This window comes from Lithobates pipiens, unplaced genomic scaffold (genome assembly GCF_037356315.1).
Source record: "Lithobates pipiens isolate NorthernLeopardFrog02 unplaced genomic scaffold, aLitPip1_a1.2 Scaffold_18, whole genome shotgun sequence".
Taxonomy (NCBI): domain Eukaryota; kingdom Metazoa; phylum Chordata; class Amphibia; order Anura; family Ranidae; genus Lithobates; species Lithobates pipiens.
Genome location: NW_027507758.1, coordinates 38,825,282 through 38,848,711, shown reverse-complemented (window position 1 = coordinate 38,848,711; position 23,430 = coordinate 38,825,282).

The window sequence follows — 23,430 nt, the reverse complement described above, 5'->3', positions numbered from 1 at the left end:
CTCTTTTTTCAGTTTAAGCTATTGACCTTTGTTAACAACAAGATTTCTTCAAACAAGTAGCTAAGCAAAAACTGAATAGGTGTAATTGCCCCCAATTAAAAACATTGTGCTTTTCTTTAAAATACATTAATAAATAAAATCATAAATATATTTATATATAAAACATTTTCGTATTCATCTTGAAAAAATATATATTTTAAAGTGCTTGTAAACCTGCAGAGTGCAAAATCTTGCGCAGCTCTGCACAGAAACCAATCAGCTTCAAGGTTTTATTGTCAAAGCTTAATTGAACATCAGAACTTGCGAACAGACAAACATTTGTGCGAACATGCGAACACCATTAAAATCTATGGGACATGAACGTGAGTTATCAAAAGTGCTAATTTTAAAGGCTTATATACAAGTTATTACCATAAAAAAGTGTTTGGGAACCTGGGTCCTGCCCCAGGGGACATGTATCAATACAAAAATAAGTTTTTAAAACTGCAGTTTTTATTTTAGGAGCAGTGATTTTAAGAATGCTTAAAGTGAAACAATAAAAATTAAATATTCTTTTAAATATCATGCCTGGGGGTCCCCTTATTCTGCCTGTAAAGTAGCGCATATCCCCACGTTTAGAACAGTACCGCAGCAAAATTAAATTTCTAAAGGAAAAATGTAATTTAAAATTGCTCACGTTGTAATCTATTGCCAGATCCCGGCAATATACATAAAAAATCTTTTAAAAAATGCCGTGGGTCCCCTCCCCCCCCCACAATCCTTACCAGACCCAAAGGCCTGGTATGGACGGGGGAACCTATGCCATTTTTTAATTCTGTCTTAGGGCTCCCCTTACCCAACTTCAATACACTATATTATATATTGTACACTGCTCTATATACCCTGCACTGTATTATATACACTACACTGACTGCACTATATACTCGGAACTGCAGTATATATAATGTGCGGACTGCACTATATACTCTGCTGAAAAATTGGGCCTTAGGTATTGGTGGTGACAGAATACGATAACCTCTCACAGTTACTCTTGTTTGGTACAGGAACAGGCCCTGCTGTTAAATATTATTTCAAAAATTGTAATTACATGGCCCTGTTAAACAGAGGGCAGAAACATTGGGCCCTAGGTGTTGGTGGTGCCACAAAACTGTAACCCCTCACAGTTACTCTTGTTAGGTACAGGAACAGGCCCTGCTGTTAAATATAATTTCAAAAATTCTAATTATGTGCCCCCTGTTAAACAGGGTTTGGGCCTTGGGTGGTGGTGGTGCCCTAAACCAGAAATATTGTTGGAAGCTAACATCATGATTGAGGAGGAATAGGATAGGCAGCATAGGCAGTCCTCAGGGGATCCCACATCCATTGGAAATTCAATCAGTTACATCAGCATCAGGTGCTTGATAGCTGCTGATCCAGGACTAATTCATTTTTATAAATCAACTGAGTCTGTGGACAGGCACACTCTTTATACCGTTACAAACCCTCCAGCAGCACTGAATGTGTGTTTAGAAAGCACGCTGGATGCAGGACAGGCCAGTAGCTCAATTGCATATTTAGCAAGTTCTGGTCCCACCTCAAGACCCAGTAACTCAATGGATGGTCTGTTAGAAAGGCCTTGAAGTCTGCTCTTGCCCCTATATATTCCTGCCCCATATGGTTGCTGGAACCTATCAGACCTTGGCGCTGAGGACTGAAAAATAATTTAAAGGCATCGGTCAGCCGGCCACCTTCTCCACTGATCTTCCCTGACCGAACAAAGCCTCAGAAACAAGTTGTCCAGCACCAAGAAATGGTAACCTCCCAGGGTCTGGAAATGCATTACACACACTTTTCTTCAAGGCTTCCTGAAGATGTTTCATCCTCTGCTCCCTCTGCGAAGGCAGGATGAGTTTTGCAACCTTACCCTTGTAATGTGATTCAAGAAGGGTTGCCAACCAGTAATGATCCTTCTGTTTAATGCCACAAATCCTAGGGTCCTTTTGCAGGCTTTGTAGAATCAGGGAGGCCATGCAGTATAAGTTTGCTCAGGTATTCGATTCTGATCCTCTGGGTCACTGAGGATCAAATTATCCATAACTACCTCCTCCTAGTCACGTACAACTCCTCTGGATTATGGGGACCGAAAACCATCCCTTAAAGACTGCTGCATGATACCCTTGACATCCATGCTGACACAATCCTCCTTCTCCTCCTCCCCTTCTTCCTGTGTGTTTGGCAGACCCACAGGAATACTATCTGGATAAAGGGGGACTTGAGAGAAAAGGAAGTCCTCCCCTTCCTTCTGTGGTCTGCCTCAAGTGTCCTGTTCATGATTCCATGAAGCGTATGCTCCAAGAGGTGGACAAGAGGTACAGTGTCACTGATTCATGCATTGTCGCTGCTCACCATCCTTGTGGCCTCCTCAAATGGTGACAGGACAATGCATGCATCCTTGTTCAGTAGCCACTGGTATGGTGAAAAGAAGCCAAGCTCCACCTGGTGGGCATGTCACAAATGAGGCAGTTGATGGGCAGGTTGCATTCCCTTTGAATATCAGCCAGCCAAGCACTGGTATTGTATGACGGCGGAAATGACCACAGACTTTTCTGGCCTGCTTCAGGAGATCTTGTAAGCCTGGGTACCTTGTTAAGAAACACTGCACCACCAAATTCAGGAGGTGTGCCAAACATGGAACATGGGTCAAGTGTCCCTGTCTGAGAGCGGAGAGAAGGTTGGTGCCATTGTAGCATACAGCCCTTCCTGGCTGAAGCTGGCCTACGGTCAACCACCTCTGAGCCTGCCCCTGCAGAGCTGACAGAATCTCTGCACCAGTGTGGCTCCTGTCCCCTAGGCAGACCAACTCAAGCACCGCATGACATCGACTCGAACATCGAGCTCATCCCTATTGGCTACCATGCACAGTGGCACCGGATTCTGAGTGCTCCAGTTTTAGTAAATCTCCCCCTAAAGTCGGCCATACATGGTCGAATTCCGAACAAATTTTCTTTTGAAAATCTGAAATGTTGTGCGTTTTGTGATCCGATGGTGAAACCATTGATTTCGAAATTCCACCAACCAAGCCTTTAATTTCTCCTCATGTTGCTACAGAAAATAATTTTTCCGTGGCCGGGAATTTTCTTTTCTTTTCAGATCACAGTTCATGCACATTTCTTTTTTGATTAGATCTCTCGCACGATTCTTCCATAACTGAGTAGAAATATGTTTGTTTTTCCAAAAATTTCCAACATGGCCAATCACTCAAATCCGGTGGCTGCATGAAAATCGGCCATTGCTACAGCCCACTAACGGTGCAAAATCCTAAAGAAAAAAAGTTACAATTTACATTAGAAAATGACTTTGGAATTTGACCCTTGTATGGCCTTAGTGTAATTTCTGCCTGCTGCTTTGTTCCTCTGCTATCAACATGCATCATTTCTAGACCTGTGTGGTCCGTTTAGTTCTAAAATTCTGACAAATTTTAGTTTTTCAGAAATTTGGATGTATCTGAATTTGAGAATAGTACCGAATTTAAATGAATCCGAAATAATAATAAAAAAAAATTGGATGAAATTCAAATTAGAATATTTTTTCAATTTAGGAAGAGAATAAAATAGAATAGAAAATAAAGGAATAGAATATAATAGTTTTTTTCTATTCTATTCATTTATTTTCTATTCTATTTTATTCTCTTTGGAAATTGGAAAACTATTCGAATTAGAAAACTATTCGAAATTAATTTGAAAACTTTTCAAATCAATTTGAAAACGAATGAACTAAAGTAATTTCCGAAAAAGAATGACATGAATGAAACAAATTTAACTAAACAAATGTATGTAAATAAGGAATCGAAACAAAGCAAAAAAAAATTTTTTTCTTCTGCACATGTCTACATGTCCTTTTTTGTCTATTTTGTAAAATATAAAACATTTTAATTTTGCATATATAGGAAAACAGAACACTCCGAAAGTTGATACATTTACTAAAGTACAATGAAAAAGAAAAGAAACATTTTGAGTCTTTATAGCTGGGATCCTGAGTGTCAAGCTACCCATATACAGACTGATATATTTGCTAGCGATGCATTCAGTCTGAACAACAGCGGTTATACATCAAATCCACACATGTCGGGAGAAATAGATGTTGTGGAATTCTTTGTGTAACGGTTGAATTAGACGGCTTGGGACCGAGCAGTACTGAGCCAAATTCTATCTACTCCTATTTAGCATGCTGGCTATTGGCTATTTTTTTACTTCTACCCTGGGACTGTTCGTAAATTATACATTCTTGCCACCCAAGCCAATTCTGGCATTTCTATTTTACATGTAAAAATCATAATTTAAAAAAAATTTTGCTAGAAAATTACTCTGAACCCCCAAACATCATATATATATATTTTAGCAGAGACCCTAGGGAATAAAATGGCGGTTGTTGCAATTTTTTATGTCACGGTATTTGCACAGCAATTTTTCAAGCGCAATATTTTTTGTGAAAAAAAATACACTTTAATTAATTTGAATGCACAAAAACACAATTTTTCGGGTAAATTATAAAAGGTAATGTTACGCAGACTAAATAGATAACAAACATGTCACACTTTAAAATTGCGCACACTAGCTCTGGAGCTCTGATATAACAGCTGGGGGGGGGGGGGGGGTGCAGCTACTAGGTCCAATAGCACTTCTACGTACGCTATGGCAGCATTCGAAGCTGTCATATCCGCTTACCACTGCCTCCTCTCCGGTGACCTCATTTATGTTCACGCCTAATATCCCAGATAGCCTGACCTCACAGATGTCCCACTTCTGGATGGAAAAAGGTCTATTCCACTATGGTCACCTGATAGACCCCAGAACTAGATTTTTAAAATCCTTCCAGGACCTGCAAAACAATTTTAATATACCCAGACAGGCCTTCTTCAGTTATCTGCAACTGCGGCATTATGCACAATCCCTGGTAGTGAACCTTCAATTATCCCCTTTAACCGAATTCGAAAAATATGTTTAGAGGGCTCATCCCCGAAAGGTATGATCTTGCTCAATTTTCAGCTCCTGATCATGTACACATCGCCAATTGGGCCACGACATGCCTATATGGGTAAGTGGGAGCAGGCCCTGGGTGAAACTATATCCCTAAGCACATGGCAGCGCATTTGGTCGCATGCTTCTAGGAGCTCCATTTGTACGCTCTATAAAGAGAATCAATATAAGATCTTATTTTATTGGTACCAGACCCTGGACCTGCTCCACTCCATATATCCCTCGGCTGATTCTCACTGCTGGCGTTGTTATAAGGACAGGGGAACGCTATTTCATATCTACTAGACCTGCCCTCTACTTGTCCCGTACTGGCCGATGGTGCATTCTCTGCTCCGATCCATCTTCGGTGCCGAGGTGCCCTTCGACCCGAAGGTCTTCCTTCTAGGCTCCTACACGGTTTAGGAGATATTTGCCGAAACACAGGCACCGCTGTCTACGGCGCATGCGCCGTAGACAGCGGCGTGCAGGCGCACCGAGCACGCCGCTGTCAACGGCGATATGTCGCGAGTGGCGGCTCCCGTGCGCATGCGCGGGAGTGACGTCATCGCGGCTTCGTCGAATGACAGCGCCGGAGCAGCGAGACCCACCGAGAAGATGGAGGCTCCGTACACAAGGGGACAGCGGTGACTTCGCTGGCTCCTGTGTCAGGTAAGTGACACATAATGGACTACTGTGCGATGCAGTAGTCCATTATGCTTTACCTTTGCAGGTAATCAAAGAGGAAGTAAACCCATCAGGTTTACTTCCTCTTTAAAGAGTTTTTGTACAGGCTGGAAACTAATACAGCCGCTTTATTATGTGATAGTTGAGCTTGCCGTCAGGGGCTGTAAGTTACATAAGTCGGCAATAAGCCTTACCCTTGGCTGCAATGTTTGGTGCATTAGAAATCTGATAGTATAATCATTTTTGTACCATGTATTTTCCTGTACTCCATTTTGGAAATGCTATGTCTTCATTTTTGTTCTCTTCTTTTTGTCCTCCTTCCTTGAAAATCAATAAAACTGTGAGTTTTCAAAATAAAATTGCGCACACTCATGGAATTGCGCCAAACTAAAGTAATTGATCAATGTTCATAGGCGGTGCTTTTAAATTTTTTACAGGTTACCAGTTTAGAGTCACAGAGGAGGTCTAGCGCTACAATTACAACTTTATATCACATATAAATAGACAAAAAGTGCAGCGCTGGGTAATAAACTAATAATGCAAGTGATTATGAATAAAAATCGTGATTATACAAAGGAGAATTCTAAATAATCAAGTGATCAAAAAAACACCATAATAGTCCATATGTGTTAATATGATCAATCCAGGAGCAACAAACACGTGTATCAAACGCAAAAACAGTTCATGGGTGAAATAATCCAACAAAGAAGTGTTCACAAACGAAATCCAAACAATACGTTTCCAGCACTAGTGCAGCCCGTCACCTAGGAATAAGCAATGGAGGCTTACCAAAAAGCCAGTGACCACCCTTGTTCAGGGGGGTCACATGAGGCTTAGTAGAACAGCCGGGTTGCTGTTAGGATACCACCGACTGTCCTCACAGGTAACCGGCCAGCGTCTGTGGAAAGTGGTTTCAAAGGCGCCTCTGTCAGGAGATGATCACTGCGCATCAATGGACGTTTCCTTCCATCAGTGGGATGTGGTCATCCAATGGATTTCCGAAAAAAGTTATGAGGAGAAAAAAAGACTCCAATAGTGCAGAGATACCTTTGACTCATTTATTCAAAAAAGGTACCAACAGGTTCACAATACATAAAAACATTCCTTGCAAGGATAAAAGATAAAAAGGCTCTGCTAATCTCCAAAAAAGCGTTTCTGTGATGAAACGGCTGTAGGGAAGCTGCGCATACACGCAGTGCGCGTGCGCAAATTGCTTTTTTTGGAGATTAGCAGAGCCTTTTTTTCTTTTTATCCTTGCAAGGACCCTTTTTATGCATTCTGAGCCTGTTGGTACCTGTTGTTCTATGTATAGAGTGTAATAGAATTGTATGATGATGGTGATCAGTGGAGGACATGTTGGGGGGTGTAGTGTTCTATGTATAGAGTGTAATAGAATTGTATGATGATGGTGATCAGTGGAGGACATGTTGGGGGGTGTAGTGTTCTATGTATAGAGTGTAATAGAATTGTATGATGATGGTGATCAGTGGAGGACATGTTGGGGGGTGTAGTGTTCTATGTATAGAGTGTAATAGAATTGCATGATGATGGTGATCAGTGGAGGACATGTTGGGGGGTGTAGTGTTCTATGTATAGAGTGTAATAGAATTGCACGATGATAGTGATCAGTGGAGGACATGTTGGGGGGTGTAGTGTTCTATGTATAGAGTGTAATAGAATTGCATGATGATAGTGATCAGTGGAGGACATGTTGGGGGGTGTAGTGTTCTATGTATAGAGTGTAATAGAATTGTATGATGATGGTGATCAGTGGAGGACATGTTGGGGGGTGTAGTGTTCTATGTATAGAGTGTAATAGAATTGCATGATGATGGTGATCAGTGCAGGACATGTTGGGGGGTGTAGTGTTCTATGTATAGAGTGTAATAGAATTGTATGATGATGGTGATCAGTGGAGGACATGTTGGGGGGTGTAGTGTTCTATGTATAGAGTGTAATAGAATTGCATGATGATGGTGATCAGTGCAGGACATGTTGGGGGGTGTAGTGTTCTATGTATAGAGTGTAATAGAATTGTATGATGATGGTGATCAGTGGAGGACATGTTGGGGGGTGTAGTGTTCTATGTATAGAGTGTAATAGAATTGCATGATGATAGTGATCAGTGGAGGACATGTTGGGGGGTGTAGTGTTCTATGTATAGAGTGTAATAGAATTGCATGATGATAGTGATCAGTGGAGGACATGTTGGGGGGTGTAGTGTTCTATGTATAGAGTGTAATAGAATTGCATGATGATGGTGATCAGTGGAGGACATGTTGGGGGGTGTAGTGTTCTATGTATAGAGTGTATTAGAATTGCATGATGATGGTGATCAGTGGAGGACATGTTGGGGGGTGTAGTGTTCTATGTATAGAGTGTAATAGAATTGTATGATGATGGTGATCAGTGGAGGACATGTTGGGGGGTGTAGTGTTCTATGTATAGAGTGTAATAGAATTGTATGATGATGGTGATCAGTGGAGGATGTTGGGGGGTGTAGTGTTCTATGTATAGAGTGTAATAGAATTGTATGATGATGGTGATCAGTGGAGGATGTTGGGGGGTGTAGTGTTCTATGTATAGAGTGTAATAGAATTGTATGATGATGGTGATCAGTGGAGGACATGTTGGGGGGTGTAGTGTTCTATGTATAGAGTGTAATAGAATTGTATGATGATGGTGATCAGTGGAGGATGTTGGGGGGTGTAGTGTTCTATGTATAGAGTGTAATAGAATTGTATGATGATGGTGATCAGTGGAGGATGTTGGGGGGTGTAGTGTTCTATGTATAGAGTGTAATAGAATTGTATGATGATGGTGATCAGTGGAGGACATGTTGGGGGGTGTAGTGTTCTATGTATAGAGTGTAATAGAATTGTATGATGATGGTGATCAGTGGAGGACATGTTGGGGGGTGTAGTGTTCTATGTATAGAGTGTAATAGAATTGTATGATGATGGTGATCAGTGGAGGATGTTGGGGGGTGTAGTGTTCTATGTATAGAGTGTAATAGAATTGTATGATGATGGTGATCAGTGGAGGATGTTGGGGGGGTATAGTGTTGGTACCTTTTTTTGATGATTAATATTTTTTTTTTACCAAAAATATGTAGAAGAATACGTATCGGCCTAAACTGAGGGAAAATATTTTTTTTTTATATTTTTTGGGAATATTTATTATAGCAAAAAGTTAAAAATAATGCGTTTTTTTTTTCAGAATTGACACTATTTTTTTGTTTATAGCGCAAAAAATTAAAACCGCAGAGGTGGTCAAATACCACCAAAAGAAAGCTCTATCTGTGGGGAAAAAACAACGACAATTTTGTTTGGGAGCCACGTCGCACGACCGCAAAATTGTCAGTTAAATCGACGCAGTGCCGAATCGCAAAAAGTGCTCTGGTCTTTGGCCAGCTAAATGGTCCGGGGCTGAAGTGGTTAAAGTCAAATTTCCGCTAACACTTTTTAAACTGCTACAGCAACAGTTCTTATTTCCTTTTGTGGTAAAGGTTTTACATAAATGAATGGTAGCTGAACGCTCTAAGAACCCCTGTCAGTGGTAAGTGGTTTGTTTCAACTCTCTAACTGCTACATCTGCAGGATAGCTTGTTCTGTTGAAGGAAGCTGAAAATGAATAGACTTAGTGACCAGATTAACATTTGAAAGATAAAGGGAAAAATAAGGAAAAGGGGGAAAATTAAAGAATAAATGAATGTAGCCACACCATGTCTAAGCCCTTGTACACACGGTCGGACATTCTGACAACCAAATCCGTTGGATTTTGTCCGACGAATTTTGTCCGAAACTGTTGCATACACACGGTCGGACAAAGTTGTAGGAAAATCTGATCGTTCAGAACGTGATGACATTATTTTGTTGCAACAGGACTACGTTCAGGCTAGTAGCCAATAGCTTTGGTCTAGGAATTTGATCTGAGCATGCGTGGCACTTTGTCCGTTGGAGTAGGCTACACATGATCGGAGTATGTCTGATTGGAGCACTTTGTCGGAAAATTTTACCAGCAAGTTGGAAAAGTTGGATATTCCGACGGAAACAGTCCGATGGAGACCACACACAGTCGGAATATCCGACAAAACGGTCCGATGGGACACATTCCGACGGAATCGCCGACCGTGTGTACAAGGGCTAAGAATTAGTAAGCTGCAAATCATTCGGCTTTTGTTTATTTCTTGTAATATCACTTTAAGTCTCACAGTTTGTGGCCCATCTAGTAAGTTCATTTCTTCTTCCTAGTGCAGCCTTTGGCTGTATCTTCTTCTACTACTTACAAATGAATATAAAATATTCACTGTTTTCCCGTTATTTTTATTTTTTTATAAAAAAAAAAAAGAAAACACAAACCAAAATGGAAATCTAATTTAATTTTTATTGAATATTTTTACAAATGCCTACAATATTTCACACCTTGGGCAGCGTTTACCTTTGGAGTAATCAGTATCATAGTGGAATTTATTGTACAAATCACCAAGTCCTAATCTGTGGTTGTTTTCAGCAGAATAAAATATCACTCTGGTCCAGCCTTTATGCCGGGGTGTTATTATATGCAAAGCAGGCAGCAACATATAAATCAGAAATCCATTCTATTTTAGCCCTGTACAAAACAGAGCAGCTTGAATATATGCTTATTAACAATGCCACTACTATGCCACTGAAATATATGAAGCCCTTAGTTTACTGATTTCATTTAGTAAAGCAATGCAGTGCAGAATCTGGATAGTAAAGTGTCGGTAAATCTAAAAAGTTCCACATTGCTTATCTTATCAGGATATACCGCATATTGTAAAAAAATGTTGCCTTCACACGCACATGGCCTTTAATGGCATCCCAGTCTTAGTCTGTAGGGTTCAATATTGAGTTGGCCCACCCTTTGTAGCTATAACAGCTTCAACTCTTCTGGGAAGGCCGTCCACAAGGTTTAGGAGGGCCCTCAAAAATGTATTATTGAGTAAGGCCGCGTACACACGGGCGGATTGTCTGCCCAACTTAGTCCGCTGAACCGTGTTTCAGCGGACAATCCGCTCGTGTGTGGGCTTCAGCGGACTTTTTCAGCGGACAGTCTGACGAACAAAGTCTTACGGAATTTCCGTAAGACAGTCCGTTCAAACTTGGTTTTGTCCGTCCAAACTTGGTTTTAGCGGACAGTCCGCTCGTGTGTAGGCAAGTTGGACGGACTAAGTATGGTGCATGCTCAGAAAGGGTTTACACGGCCGAAGGTTGCATTGCAGTGTATAGGACGTCGTTTTTCTAGTCCCGTCGTACGTGCTGTACACGTCATCGCGCACGCTTTCAGCGGACTGTCTGCTCATCGTGTGTGGTCAAGTCCGTTCATGCTAATTTTGAACGGACTGTCTGTCGGATTGTCTGCCGAACTTAGTTGGGCAGACAATCCGCCCGTGTATACGCGGCCTTAGGTGCACTTTAATAGGAAATGTTAGTATTCCCGCTACACAAACAGATTTACACTTTCTACATCCTTAATTTTACCCTGCAGGCTTGGCGAAAGGCCCCTTCCCTTTATCAGACTTTTTTTTTTCAAATACAATATATTGTCAAAAGTTTTGGTACGCCTGCCTTTACACGCACTTGAACTGTAATGGCATCCCAGTCTTAGCCCTTGTACACACGGTCGGAGATTCCGACAACCAAATCCGTCGGATTTTGTCTGAAACTGGTGTATACACACAGTAAGACAAAGTTGTCGGAAAATCCGACGTGATGACATTATTTCGTTATGACAGGACTATGTTCAGGCTAGTAGCCAATAGCTTTGGTCTAGGAATTTGATCTGAGCATGCGTGGCACTTTGTCCGATCGGAATTCTCTACACATGATCGGAGTATGTCCGATCGGAGCATTTTGTCGGAAAATATTTCCGGCAAGTTGGAAAAGTTGGTTCAGACGGATATTCCGACGGAAACAGTCCAATGTAGATCACACACAGTTGGAATATCCGACAAAATGCTCCGATCGGACACATTCCAACGGATCTCCGACCATGTGTACAAGGGCTAAGTCTGTAGGGTTCAATATTGAGTTGGCCCACCCTTTGTAGCTATAACAGCTTCAACTCTTCTGGGAAGGCCGTCCACAAAGTTTAGGAGTGTGTCTATGGGAATGTTTGACCATTCTTCCAGAAGCGCATTTGTGAGGTCAGGCACTGATGTGGACGAGAAGGCTTGGCTTGCAGTCTCCACTCTAATTCATCCCAAAGGTGTTCTATCAGGTTGAGGTCAGGCCAGTCAAGTTCGTCCACCCCAAACTTGCTCATCCATGTCTTTATGGACCTTGCTTTGTGCGCTGGTCTAAATCATTTGGTGGATTGGGGATTATGGTGTGAGGTTGTTTTTCAGGGGTTGGGCTTGGCCCCTTAGTTCCAGTGAAGGGAACTCTTAAGGCGTCAGCATACCAAGACATTTTGGACAATTTCATGCTCCCAACTTTGTGGGAACAGTTTGGGGATGGCCCCTTCCTGTTCCAACATGACTGCGCACCAGTTTATATATGCCACCCTGCCATTGCGTGCACAGTGCCGGCGGCATGCTCGCGTGCCGGTCAGGACCCCCGTGAGTCCGGTCGTGGGTCCCTCAGACTCAATCGCCGCGGGGATACCCGCGATCGTTTCACGGGGAGGCTGAACGGGGAGATGCCGTTGTAAACAGCATCTCCCTGTTCTGCCTAGCAACAAGTGACACTGATCTCTGCTCCATGTGATTGGAGCAGAGATCAGTGTTCACTAACACAAAGCCCAGCCCCCCACAGTTCATAACACACCCCTAGGAACACTTAACCTCTACACTGCCACCACCTGGTTAACCCCTTCACTGCCAGTGTAATTTACACAGGAATTAGTGCATTTGTATAGCACTGATTGCTGTATAGATGACAATGGTCCCAAAAATGTGTAAAAAATGTCAGATGTGTCCACCATAATGTCGCAGTCACAATAAAAATCGCTGATCGCCGCCATTACTAGTAAAAAAAATAATTAATAAAAATGCCATAAAACTATTCCTTATTTTGTTAACGCTATAACTTTTGCGCAAACCAATCAATAAATTGCTCATTGTGATTTTTTTTACCAGAAAATATGTAGAAGAATACGTATCGGCCTAAACTGAGGGAATTTTTTATATATATATATATATATATATATATATATTTTTTTTTTTGGGGGGGGGATATTTATTATAACAAAAAGTAAAAAATAATGTGTTTTTTTCAAAATTGTCGCTCTATTTTTGTTTATAGTGCAAAAAATAAAAATCGCAGGGGTGATTAAATACCACCAAAAGAAAGCTCTATTTGTGGGAAAAGAAGGACGTCAATTTTGTTTGGGAGCCCCGTCACACGACCGCGCAATTGTCAGTTAAAGCGACGCAGTGCTGAATCGCAAAAAGTGGTCTGGTCTTAAGCCAGCAAAATGGTCCGGTCTGAAAGTGGTTAATATCACTTTAAGTTCACAGCCATGTTTGTTTAAGGAAGTCTTTTCATAAGAGCTGTTCCCTACTGAACATTTTAATTATTATTTTTTTTTTTCATTAGTTCATGTCTCCCATGGCAGTGCCCAGCTAGCCATGTCCTGATTTCCCAAGGCTTGTAATCTTGAAAAAGGCCAGAAAAAAAATAGCTAGATTTGGCTTCAATGGACTTCAAAGGGTTTGCCAATATATTGGGGGTGAGGAAATTTTTTCACTTGTTTGGCAAGGTCTGGCAAGCCAAACTTTGCTCATTTCGCTCATCACTACTGAACAATAGACATGGGCGCCGTCAATAAGTTCATTTCGTTCTGTTCCGTTACGGTTCGTATTAAAATTAATTCGTACTTCGTATTTCGTGTCCGAAATTCAATTTCAATTCGTACGAAATACGAATTGTCGTTCTTGAACTTGTACGAACGTTCGTTACGATTAATTTAAAGGCAAAAATATACCTCAATATGACAGTCGATGCTGATGGAAGTTTGGTTTTTATCCGAAATACGAAATTCCGTTAAAGAATTTCCTATCCGAAATACGAATTTTCATTAGATGAGGGGCTCCCACCATCCCTGTGCTGTGCTGACTTCCTCCTGGGGATCCGTAAACAAAAGTTCGTATTTCGTACAAAATCCGGACGCATGGCAATTCGTATTTCGGATTCTCCCGAACATACAAATTTAGAGAAATTCGTACGAATTTAGAGAAATTCGTACGAATTTAGAGAAATTCGTACGAATTTAGAGAAATTCGTACGAATTTGAGATTCGTACGAAACGAATCGCACATGTCTACTGAACAATGATACCATCTGTTTTTGGTGTCTATTTTACTTGTGTATATATGATTCTTCGGTTATTTGTACAATATATGAAGCCATGCCTGAAGGGGATTGTTTTAAATAAAAATGTACTCTAAAATATATTTAGTTAGCCAACCAAAGGTATCACCTGCATTTTTATCTGCAAACTTTGTTCACTTGTTTGAGTGAGGAGAAGAAGCCTTTGTAAGCTTCGAATCATGACATACATGGATATTTACATATGAATGAGGACTCTTTCCCTACTCCCATGTGCCGATGTTGGGTGCCTAAGTGGCCACTTTCCATGTACCAGGGCTGTCATATGAGAAGAATGAGTCACATGCTCTCATACCTGGTAGTATTGTGTATGCCACTTTGTTGCCCAGACAAAGCAATCTGTGATGGAACAAAGGACAGGTTTGTTTTTCACATATGGAGATTTATTTACTAAAGCTGGAGAGTGCAAAATCTGTCTCACTTTTGCAAGGAAAACAGTCAGTTCCTAACATTGGCTTGTTCAGTTAAGCTTTGGTAATAAAACCTGGAAGCTGATTAGTTTCTTTGCAGAAGTGAGCCTGATTTTGCACTCTCCAATTTTAGTAAATAATCCCCAGGATGACAACATTAATGTGGGGACAACATTAATGTGAATTTACCCTGCATGGGTAATATAAAGCTTCATTGTAATATTCTGGAATTTGGGGTGTGGTGTTTTTAGCCCTTGTACACACGGTCGGACATTCCGATGGAAAATGTCGGATCGGACCGTGTTGTCGGATAATCCAACCGTGTTTGGGCTCCATCAGACTGTTTCCGTCGGAATATCCGACCGACAAAGTTTTAGAGCTGGGCTATAAAATTTTCCGACAACATGATCCGATCGGACTTTGTCCTATCGTTTGTAGAGAATTCCGATCGGACAAAGTGCCACGCGTGCTCAGATCAAATTCCTAGACCAAAGATATTGGCTACTAGCCTGAACGTAGTCCTGTCGTAAGGAAAGAACGTCACCACATTCTGAATGATCAGATTTTCCGACAACGTTGTCCGACCGTGTGTATGCAACACAAGTTTCGGACAAAATCCGACAGATTTTGTTGTCGGAATGTCCGACCGTGTGTAGAAGCGCTAAGGAGACCCAAGGATTTTAGTGGTAAAGTGGTTGGTTGCCAACTTTTGGCGACTTGGAATTTCCACTGGAGAAGAAAAGAGGAAGGCAAGAGAGAACTTATAGTGTAGTAAATGACTCAACTATAACATTTTACTTCCATAAAGTAAAAATACATGTGCTGAGGTTGCGGTGACCCCGTAGGGTAAACACAGACAACTTTCCACGAGTGCAGGTGGAGAATATTCTGCTTCCACGCAGGATGAGAAAGGTCATAGCCACAGCCAAAGGTTATAGCCACAGGGCTCCCAGTCCGGATTCTCTGCAAGGTTCTCAGGTGAGTGTTAGGTCATATGAATTGCATGGAGTCTAAAAAAGCCAGTCGATAGTAGGATTGGCAGAGGCATCTGTCGTCACGTGTCTAAAAAAAGGGTTGAGATTGTCTGGTTTATCGTACGATGAATCATTTTATTTTACCATTATAACCTGTTTTGCAGCTTTAAATTGCCACTTCCTCAGTTCAAGATGTGATGATGTACTGTGCTGTTGGGTGCATCAGTGAAGCGCTTAGCCCTTGTACACACGGTCGGACAGTCTGACAACCAAATCCGTTGGATTTTGTCAGACGGATTTTGTCCGAAACTGTTGCATACACACGGCTGGACAAAGTTGTCGGAAAATCCGATCGTTCGGAACGTGATGGCGTAATTTCATTACGATGGGACTACGTTCAGGCTAGTAGCCAATAGCTTTGGTCTAGGAATTTGATCTGAGCATGCGTGGCACTTGGTCCGTCGGAGTAGGCTACACATGATCGTAGTATGTCCGATTGGAGCATTTTGTCGGAAAATTTTACGGACAAGTTGAAAAACTTGGTCCGTCGGATACTCAGATGGAAACAGTCCGATGGAGACCACACACAGTCGGATTATCCGCCAAAATGGTCCGACCGTGTGTACAAGGGGTTACAGGGGCACCTCTGTTGATTGGACCATTGATAACCTTTTTTAGTCCTCCAACTCATCTGATTGGAATATTCTAAGCATTTTTTGTATTCCAAAGCTGGGTTGATTGTAGAAAAAAAAAAAAAATTGATGTAAGAATTGCAGTATTAATAAAACCAGGTGGTGGCAGTAGTTTACAATAGATACATTAGGACAAATGGGCCTAAATATCCTGAAAATTAGTGAAACTTTTTTTTCGTATCATGTGCTGAATCTGATAACGCTAATTATAGAAAAGGTTGTCTGTTATTTTCTCACTGCGGCGGTGAGTATTTTTAACTGTCCACTATAACCATACAAAAGAGTTTTGGAAAGACGAACAACTTTCTCTTTGCCTTTATTTTAAAAAAAACAGAAGCCGTTAGCCCCAAAAAAATTGTTAGGAAGCCGTTTTAACTGCAGTTCAATACATCGTGGCTCTCATGTATTGGTCTTTGATGTAGAGAAGCCTTGTATAGTTTGTCGACGTCAAGTTTTGTTTTTGTATGGTCATAGAGACCTGTAAAAGCCTCCCATGTGTAGACACCCAAAAGCCTTCATACTACTGCCAGAGAATACCAAGAAAGGGATTTTTGGTGGTAGGAAGAAAGGTTTGGCAGGGGCAGAATTAGGTGAACTGCAAAGCAGAGCACTGAGAATTCTGGGAGTTGAAGTTTGAAACTGCAGCCATTCAATGGGATGAATGGACTCTTTACACTACAGGCTACAGACTACACTGTGCAGTAGGAGGATTGGGGAGATCATTTTCTTTTAACTGCCCAGGAAAGTTTTTCCTTTTGACATTGAGGGAGTGAGAGAGAAAACACTTCTGTTTGGATATTTACCTGCAAGCAGGAGACAATGCCAGTGGAGATCCGAGCCTGAGACTGAGAACACCTGGAGGCAGGGAGACTGGAGCATCCACTCACTCTCTGCTTCCCATCGCTGATCACCAGATGCTTTTGGAGAGAGGCCGAGAGGGCCTCCCCTTCCACAGCGAGAGGTCACTGAAGCACCCCGGAGACTGGTGAGAGGGCTAGTCACCCACTGCTACTACTGCTATCAGGGACTGAACCACTGAGAGCTGGACAAGTGTAGCCAATCCATACCGCACCCACACTGTACTCTATACTGCACGTATTCCAAACGTAGACTGCAACTATACTAACCCTTTACTGCATTTTACTGAATCTGAACCACAGCTACCCTGCACCTGTGCCAAGACTATACCATACCTATAATGTAGGCATGTGCAATTCGTTTCGTAACAAATCGAAATTCGCCCGAATTTTGCATCTTTCGGGCATTCGGATGCATCAGAATGTCCGAATAAAAAAATAACGAATAACAACGAATACGAAAGAAATATAACGAATGAATTCGACATGATTCGGTAATTCTTTAAAGATCTAATGAACAAAAGGTCAGCTCAAAGTAAATCTTATAGTCCAATCAGCTAATTAATTTTGTGCCGGAGGATGGATTACTGGCAAAGTGCATTCCTGATAACTGAGTTAGAAGGGTGTTGTATTGTAATTGAGCCGAGGAGAAGAGACGTGGTCATTGTGTGTGTTAAAAGATTCAATAAACAAACGACTTTCCAAACTACGAATCATTATCACGAATGTCTATACATACATAAATAGCGAATTTCAACGAATACGAACGAATGAATTCGACACTCTACGAATAATAATGAATTATCCAAAAACGTATTAACATAACATAACGAATATAACAGAACGAAATTATGTATTTTACAAATGACAATGAACTGAAACGAAACAAAAATTTCTGGTGTGCACAAGTCTACTATACTGTACCTTTACTGCACGCAGGTTAACTGAGACTGTTGTTAAGTGCACTAACGCTTTAAATGGCCCCAACAATGGCTGGCAGAAGAACATCTGAAAGCACTGCCCCTTCCGTAATAATTATTTTGTAAGCCTCCTTTGTTCCCCTGCCTCCTTTGCTACCTTCCTCCCTTTCTTTTGGACAATGCATACCCAGTCATTTTAGGACTAGCATTGTAGTTGCAGTATAGTTCCAGCGCTCGATAGATTAAAACTTTTCTACTACTCACTGCTGCACTTGAAGTGATCCTGATGCCAAATGTCATCTTATGCATCCCTGCATAGTCCCTCCTAGTTTCTACTGTTAATCTGTTTGTATGCTAAATTGTGTTATTGCCATGGGTCATCCATTTTATCTTTGCCTAGTTACCAACCATATTAGATGACAATATATCACATTTTCCTTTACTTCCTGGTTTGATCCCTGTTTCTTTGCTAAAACACTACTATTGGGTACTAAGTATTACTGTTAGTGAATTCCTGTGATATTGTATGCTTGCACACTCACCCTGGTGTGTCAGAGAGGTTGAGAAGGTCTCGGCAAAGAACAGAGGACCCACCCTATCCAGCAGCTTCTAAGGGGGTAGCACTACACAGAGTATACCGTTCAGTGGTAATTTGCAGCATAGTCTACAGAGTACAATGTATAATAAAAGGTCCATAAAGACATGGATGAGCGAGTTTGGGGTAGAGGAACTTGAGTGGCCTGCACAGAGTCCTGACTTCAACCCGAGAGAACACCTATGGGATAAATTAGAGTGGGGACTGCGAGCCAAGCCTTCTCGTCCACATCCGTGCCTGACCTCACAAATGTTCCTCCTAGAAGAATGGTCAAACATTCCCATAGACACACTCCTAAACTTTGTGGACAGCCTTCCCAGAAGAGTTGAAGCTGTTATAGCTACAAAGGGTGGGCCAACTCAATATTGAACCCTATGGACTAAGACTGGGATGCCATTAAAGGCCATGTCCGTGTAAAGGCAGGTGTCCCAATACTTTTGGTAATATAGTGTATGCTTCTCTTATATCTGATGAATACATATGTGCTTGGCTAGAAAACTGATGAAGTGGACCAAAGTCCAAGAAACGCATTGAATGTGCGGAGAAACTCTAAGGCCGCGTACACACGCGGGGACTGTTCGCCCAACTTTGTCCGTCAAACAGTTTCGGCAAACAGTCCGCTCAAAATTAGCATGGACGGACATGGCCACACACGACGTACGAACAGTTTGCTGAAACCGTGCGCGATGACGTGAACGGCACGTACGACGGGACGAAAAATACGACGTCCTATACACTGCATTATAACTTTCGGCGTGAAAATCCTTTCTGAGCATGCGCGCAACTTTGTTTGACGAACAAGCCTACACACGCGGGGACTGTCCGCTGAAACAAGGTTTCAGCGGACAGTTTTTCGGAATTTCCGAAAAACCTTGTTCAGCGGACTGTTCGCTGAAACTGTCCGCTGAAAGCCCACACACGAGCGGACTGTCCGCTGAAACTTGGTTTCAGCGGACAGTTTCAGCGAACAGTCCCCGCGTGTGTACGCGGCCTAAGTAAAATTTATATTGTTTAGGCAAATAGTGGAGTTACGTTTTTATACACTACAGCTTGGACATCCAACAACAAAAAATCTTTTGGAAAAGTTTTATGCTCTGATGAATATGAATTTTAAATGATAATTTCTGTTATTTTAAAATGAATGTCATTTTGTAACAAACTTCATACTTTTTTAACTGTATTTGTGTTTTGTGCCATTAAAATTCCACCATCTGCATGGGTTTTGACCCTTTTACGTACTTAAAGGTAAATAAACCCCTAGACTGTTCATAGAGCCAAAAGAGTGACTGTTGATGTGTGCCAGGCGGGGAATACCCTAGTCTAGGAAAATTCCTTGGGAACATTCAGCTGGCCCATTCCTGGGTGAGCTCTACACATAAGCTAAGAACAGAAGTACAGATGTAGGTGTTCATTTTGCCAGACATGCGGTGTCCCTGTAACTTACCGTGAGTTGAACAGAAAGCACAAATAACCTCATCTTCCTCGTTCATGTAATAGAGATGAACAAAGACAGATGTGTGAAATCAAGCCTTGGTGGCAACCATAGCTTAATCCATACAGTAGATACAGTGGAGGAGTGAGCGTATTAATCCATGGATTACCAGGTAAGATGCAAACAGAAAAAAGCCAGAAAACAGGAAAACTAGGGCATCCGGGAATCTAAGAACTGGTGAGATGCAATAACCACATCATGAGATTTACTGCTACAGGGCGGCCATTCTGTGCAGAATCACGTATACATATGTGTTTCTGCACTTCCGCATAGGGGACTAGGGATGAGCCGAACACCCCCGGTTCGGTTCGCACCAGAACATTCGAACGGACCAAAAATTTGTACGAACTTTAGAACCCTATTAAAGTCTATGGGACGCTACGTTCAAAATCAAAAGTGCTAATTTTAAAGGCTAATATGCAAGATATGTAACAGACAACAACAGCAATGAGGCCGCGTACACACGCGCGGACTGTTCGCCCAACCTTGTTCGTCAAACAGTTTCGGCAAACAGTCCGCTCAAAATTAGCATGGACGGACATGGCCACACACGACGAACGAACAGTTTGCTGAAACCGTGCGCGATGACGTGAACGGCACGTACGACGGGACGAAAAATACGACGTCCTATACACTGCATTATAACTTTCGGCGTGTAAATCCTTTCTGAGCATGCGCGGAACTTAGTTTGACGAACAAGCCTACACACGGGCGGACTGTTCGCTGAAACAAGGTTTCAGCGGACAGTTTTTCGGAAATTCCGTAAAACCTTGTTCGTCAAACTGTCCGCTGAAACTGTCCGCTGAAAGCCCACACACGAGCGGACTGTCCGCCCAAACACTGTTCAGCGGACAAAGTTGGGCGAACAGTCCGCGCGTGTGTACGCGGCCTAAGGGGTATCTTCAGGTGTATACTGTGCTGGAGGCACACAACACCCAATAACTCCTGCAGATGCCTGTATTAGAGAGCACCAGCAATAAAGGGTAGATACAGGTGTATACTGTGCTGGAAGCACACAACACCCACTAACTCCTGCACATGCCTGTATTAGAGAACACCAGCAAAAAAGGGTAGCTACAGGTGTATACTGTGCTGGAGGCACACAACACCCACTTTAACTCCTGCAGATGCCTGAGAAAAGAACACTGTCCCTGCCTATCTTGCTCTTTCCCTGCACGCCGGAACACACTGCACAAGGCCGCCACGCTGGAGGCCTTATATAGTGTGGGGCGTGTACTACACAGCCTGAGCTATAATTGGCCACAGGCATACTGCTCAGACGGGAGCTTTTCGTCTTATATTCCGATCGTGTGTATGACCCATCGGACTTTTAATGTAGAAAATTCTGACGGACCTAGAAATAGAACATGTTCTAAATATTTCCAACGGAACCAATTCCTATCAGGAAAACCGCTCGTCTGTATGCTGTTCTGACTGACCAAAAACTACACATGCTCTGAAGCAAGTAGGAGGCGGAAGCTATTGGCTACTGGCTATTGAACTTCCTTTTTCTAGTCCCGTCGTACGTGTTGTACGTCACCGCGTTTTTGACGGTCAGACTTTGGTGTGATCGTGTGTACGCAAGACAGTTTCAGTGGCATTCCGTCGGAAAAACCTTTAGAATTTATTCCGACGGGAAAACCGGTCGCGTGTATGGGGCATTAGTGTCCGATGGTCCACCACAGTATCGGAATCTCGCTATAAGTCACTGATCGCTGCCATTTCTAGTATAAAAAAAAAATGAAAAACAATCCAGTATATATACCATAGTTTGTATACACTATAACTTTTGCGCAAACCAATCAATATACTTTTGCGTAAACCAATTTTTTTTACTAGAAATATGTAGCAGAATACATATTGGCCCAAATTTACGAATAAATTTGATTTCTTAATTTTTTTTCATTGGATATGTTTTATAGCAGAAAGTGGAAAATGTTTAATGTTTTTTTTTTTAATTTTCGATCTTTTTTGTTTATAACGCAAAAAATAAAAAACAAAGAGGTGATTAAATACTACCATAAGACAGTTGTATTTGTGAGACAAAAGGACATACATTTCATGTATGTACAGTGTTGCATGAGCGCTCAATGGTCAGTTAAAGTAACTCAGTGCCATATAGCAAAATATGGCCTGGTCATGAAGGGGAGGTTAATCTTCCGGAGGTCAATTGGATAAAACACATTTTTGTTTTTGGGTTTGGATACATTATGCATATTGGTGGTCATTGGTAAGTGCCCCCTTAAACGTTATTATTAGTCACCTAAGTTTTAACACATAACAAAATGTCCTCACAAAGTAGGTCTCGCTGTGATCATAGATCCACCTGGCTAAATCTAGTTTCTGAGACTCTACAAAAAGAAAAACAAAGTATAATAATTATCCAGCTCTGATGATGTAACAAAAGGCAGAACAAACAATGACATGACCCCATAAGCAAAACAGGATTTTCCTACAGAGAACAGAGAGCTGCCGAGCATAAATGATGATATTATTATACACCTTGCTGTGCTACATTACATCTCTCTCTAGGAGTCATCCTATCCTTTGTGGTGTGTCTAAGATGAAGAGCTAATAATAATAATATAATAAAGTCATGCAACGGAAATAATAAAACAATAAATACTCTATCAAATACACTGTAAAAAAAAATCTGGAGACAAATGGTGTTACAAGCATGACTGCGCCATGAGATCTCATCATTGAATCTGAGCCTTCAGAAATAAAGTGGTTCTAATGGGAAACATTTTTTACCTTAAAGCGGAGTTCCACCCACTTTTGAGAGGTGGTCTTAAATGAAAGACCACCTCTCCACCCCTCGTTTTTGGATATTGAAATGTTTTTTTTTTCCTTTAGTACCTTTTTTGGAAGTACAAGTGTACTTTTAATTCAGCTGGGCCGTGGCCCAGGACATCACATCCTCTTATTTGGCGAGCACCCCCATTGTCTTCTGGGACTTGTGTGTGTCCCAGAAGAGAAGCTGGCCATTCACAAAGCACATTAGCAGTCAAAAACCGTCAGTGAAGCTGCAAGGCTCCACTGTGGGTTTTTCTTAGTTGGAATGGCGGAGCCTGCACCCGATCCGATGGACGCATCACAGGCTCCCTGGACAGGTAAGTGTCCTTATTAAAAGTCAGCAGCTACAGTGTTTTTACTTTAAAAAAAATAAAAATTAAGTGATTGTAAATCAATAATCACATTATAAGCAACCCATTCAGTTAAAAAAAAAAAGGCAAAATATTTGTGCATAGACATAAAAAAAACACCCTGCTATAAATATCCTTTTTCTTCCCCTTTTTTATAAGTGATCACAACCCTCTGTTCTCAGCTGCAAAAGAGATGGGGGAGGAGAAGAAGCAGCACACTGAGCTTCCCAGTGAATGTCTATGAAACAAGGCAGTGTCAGGACAAGTCTGGTCATTGGAGGAGAGCAGGAATAGAGAGGTTAAAAAAGGGGG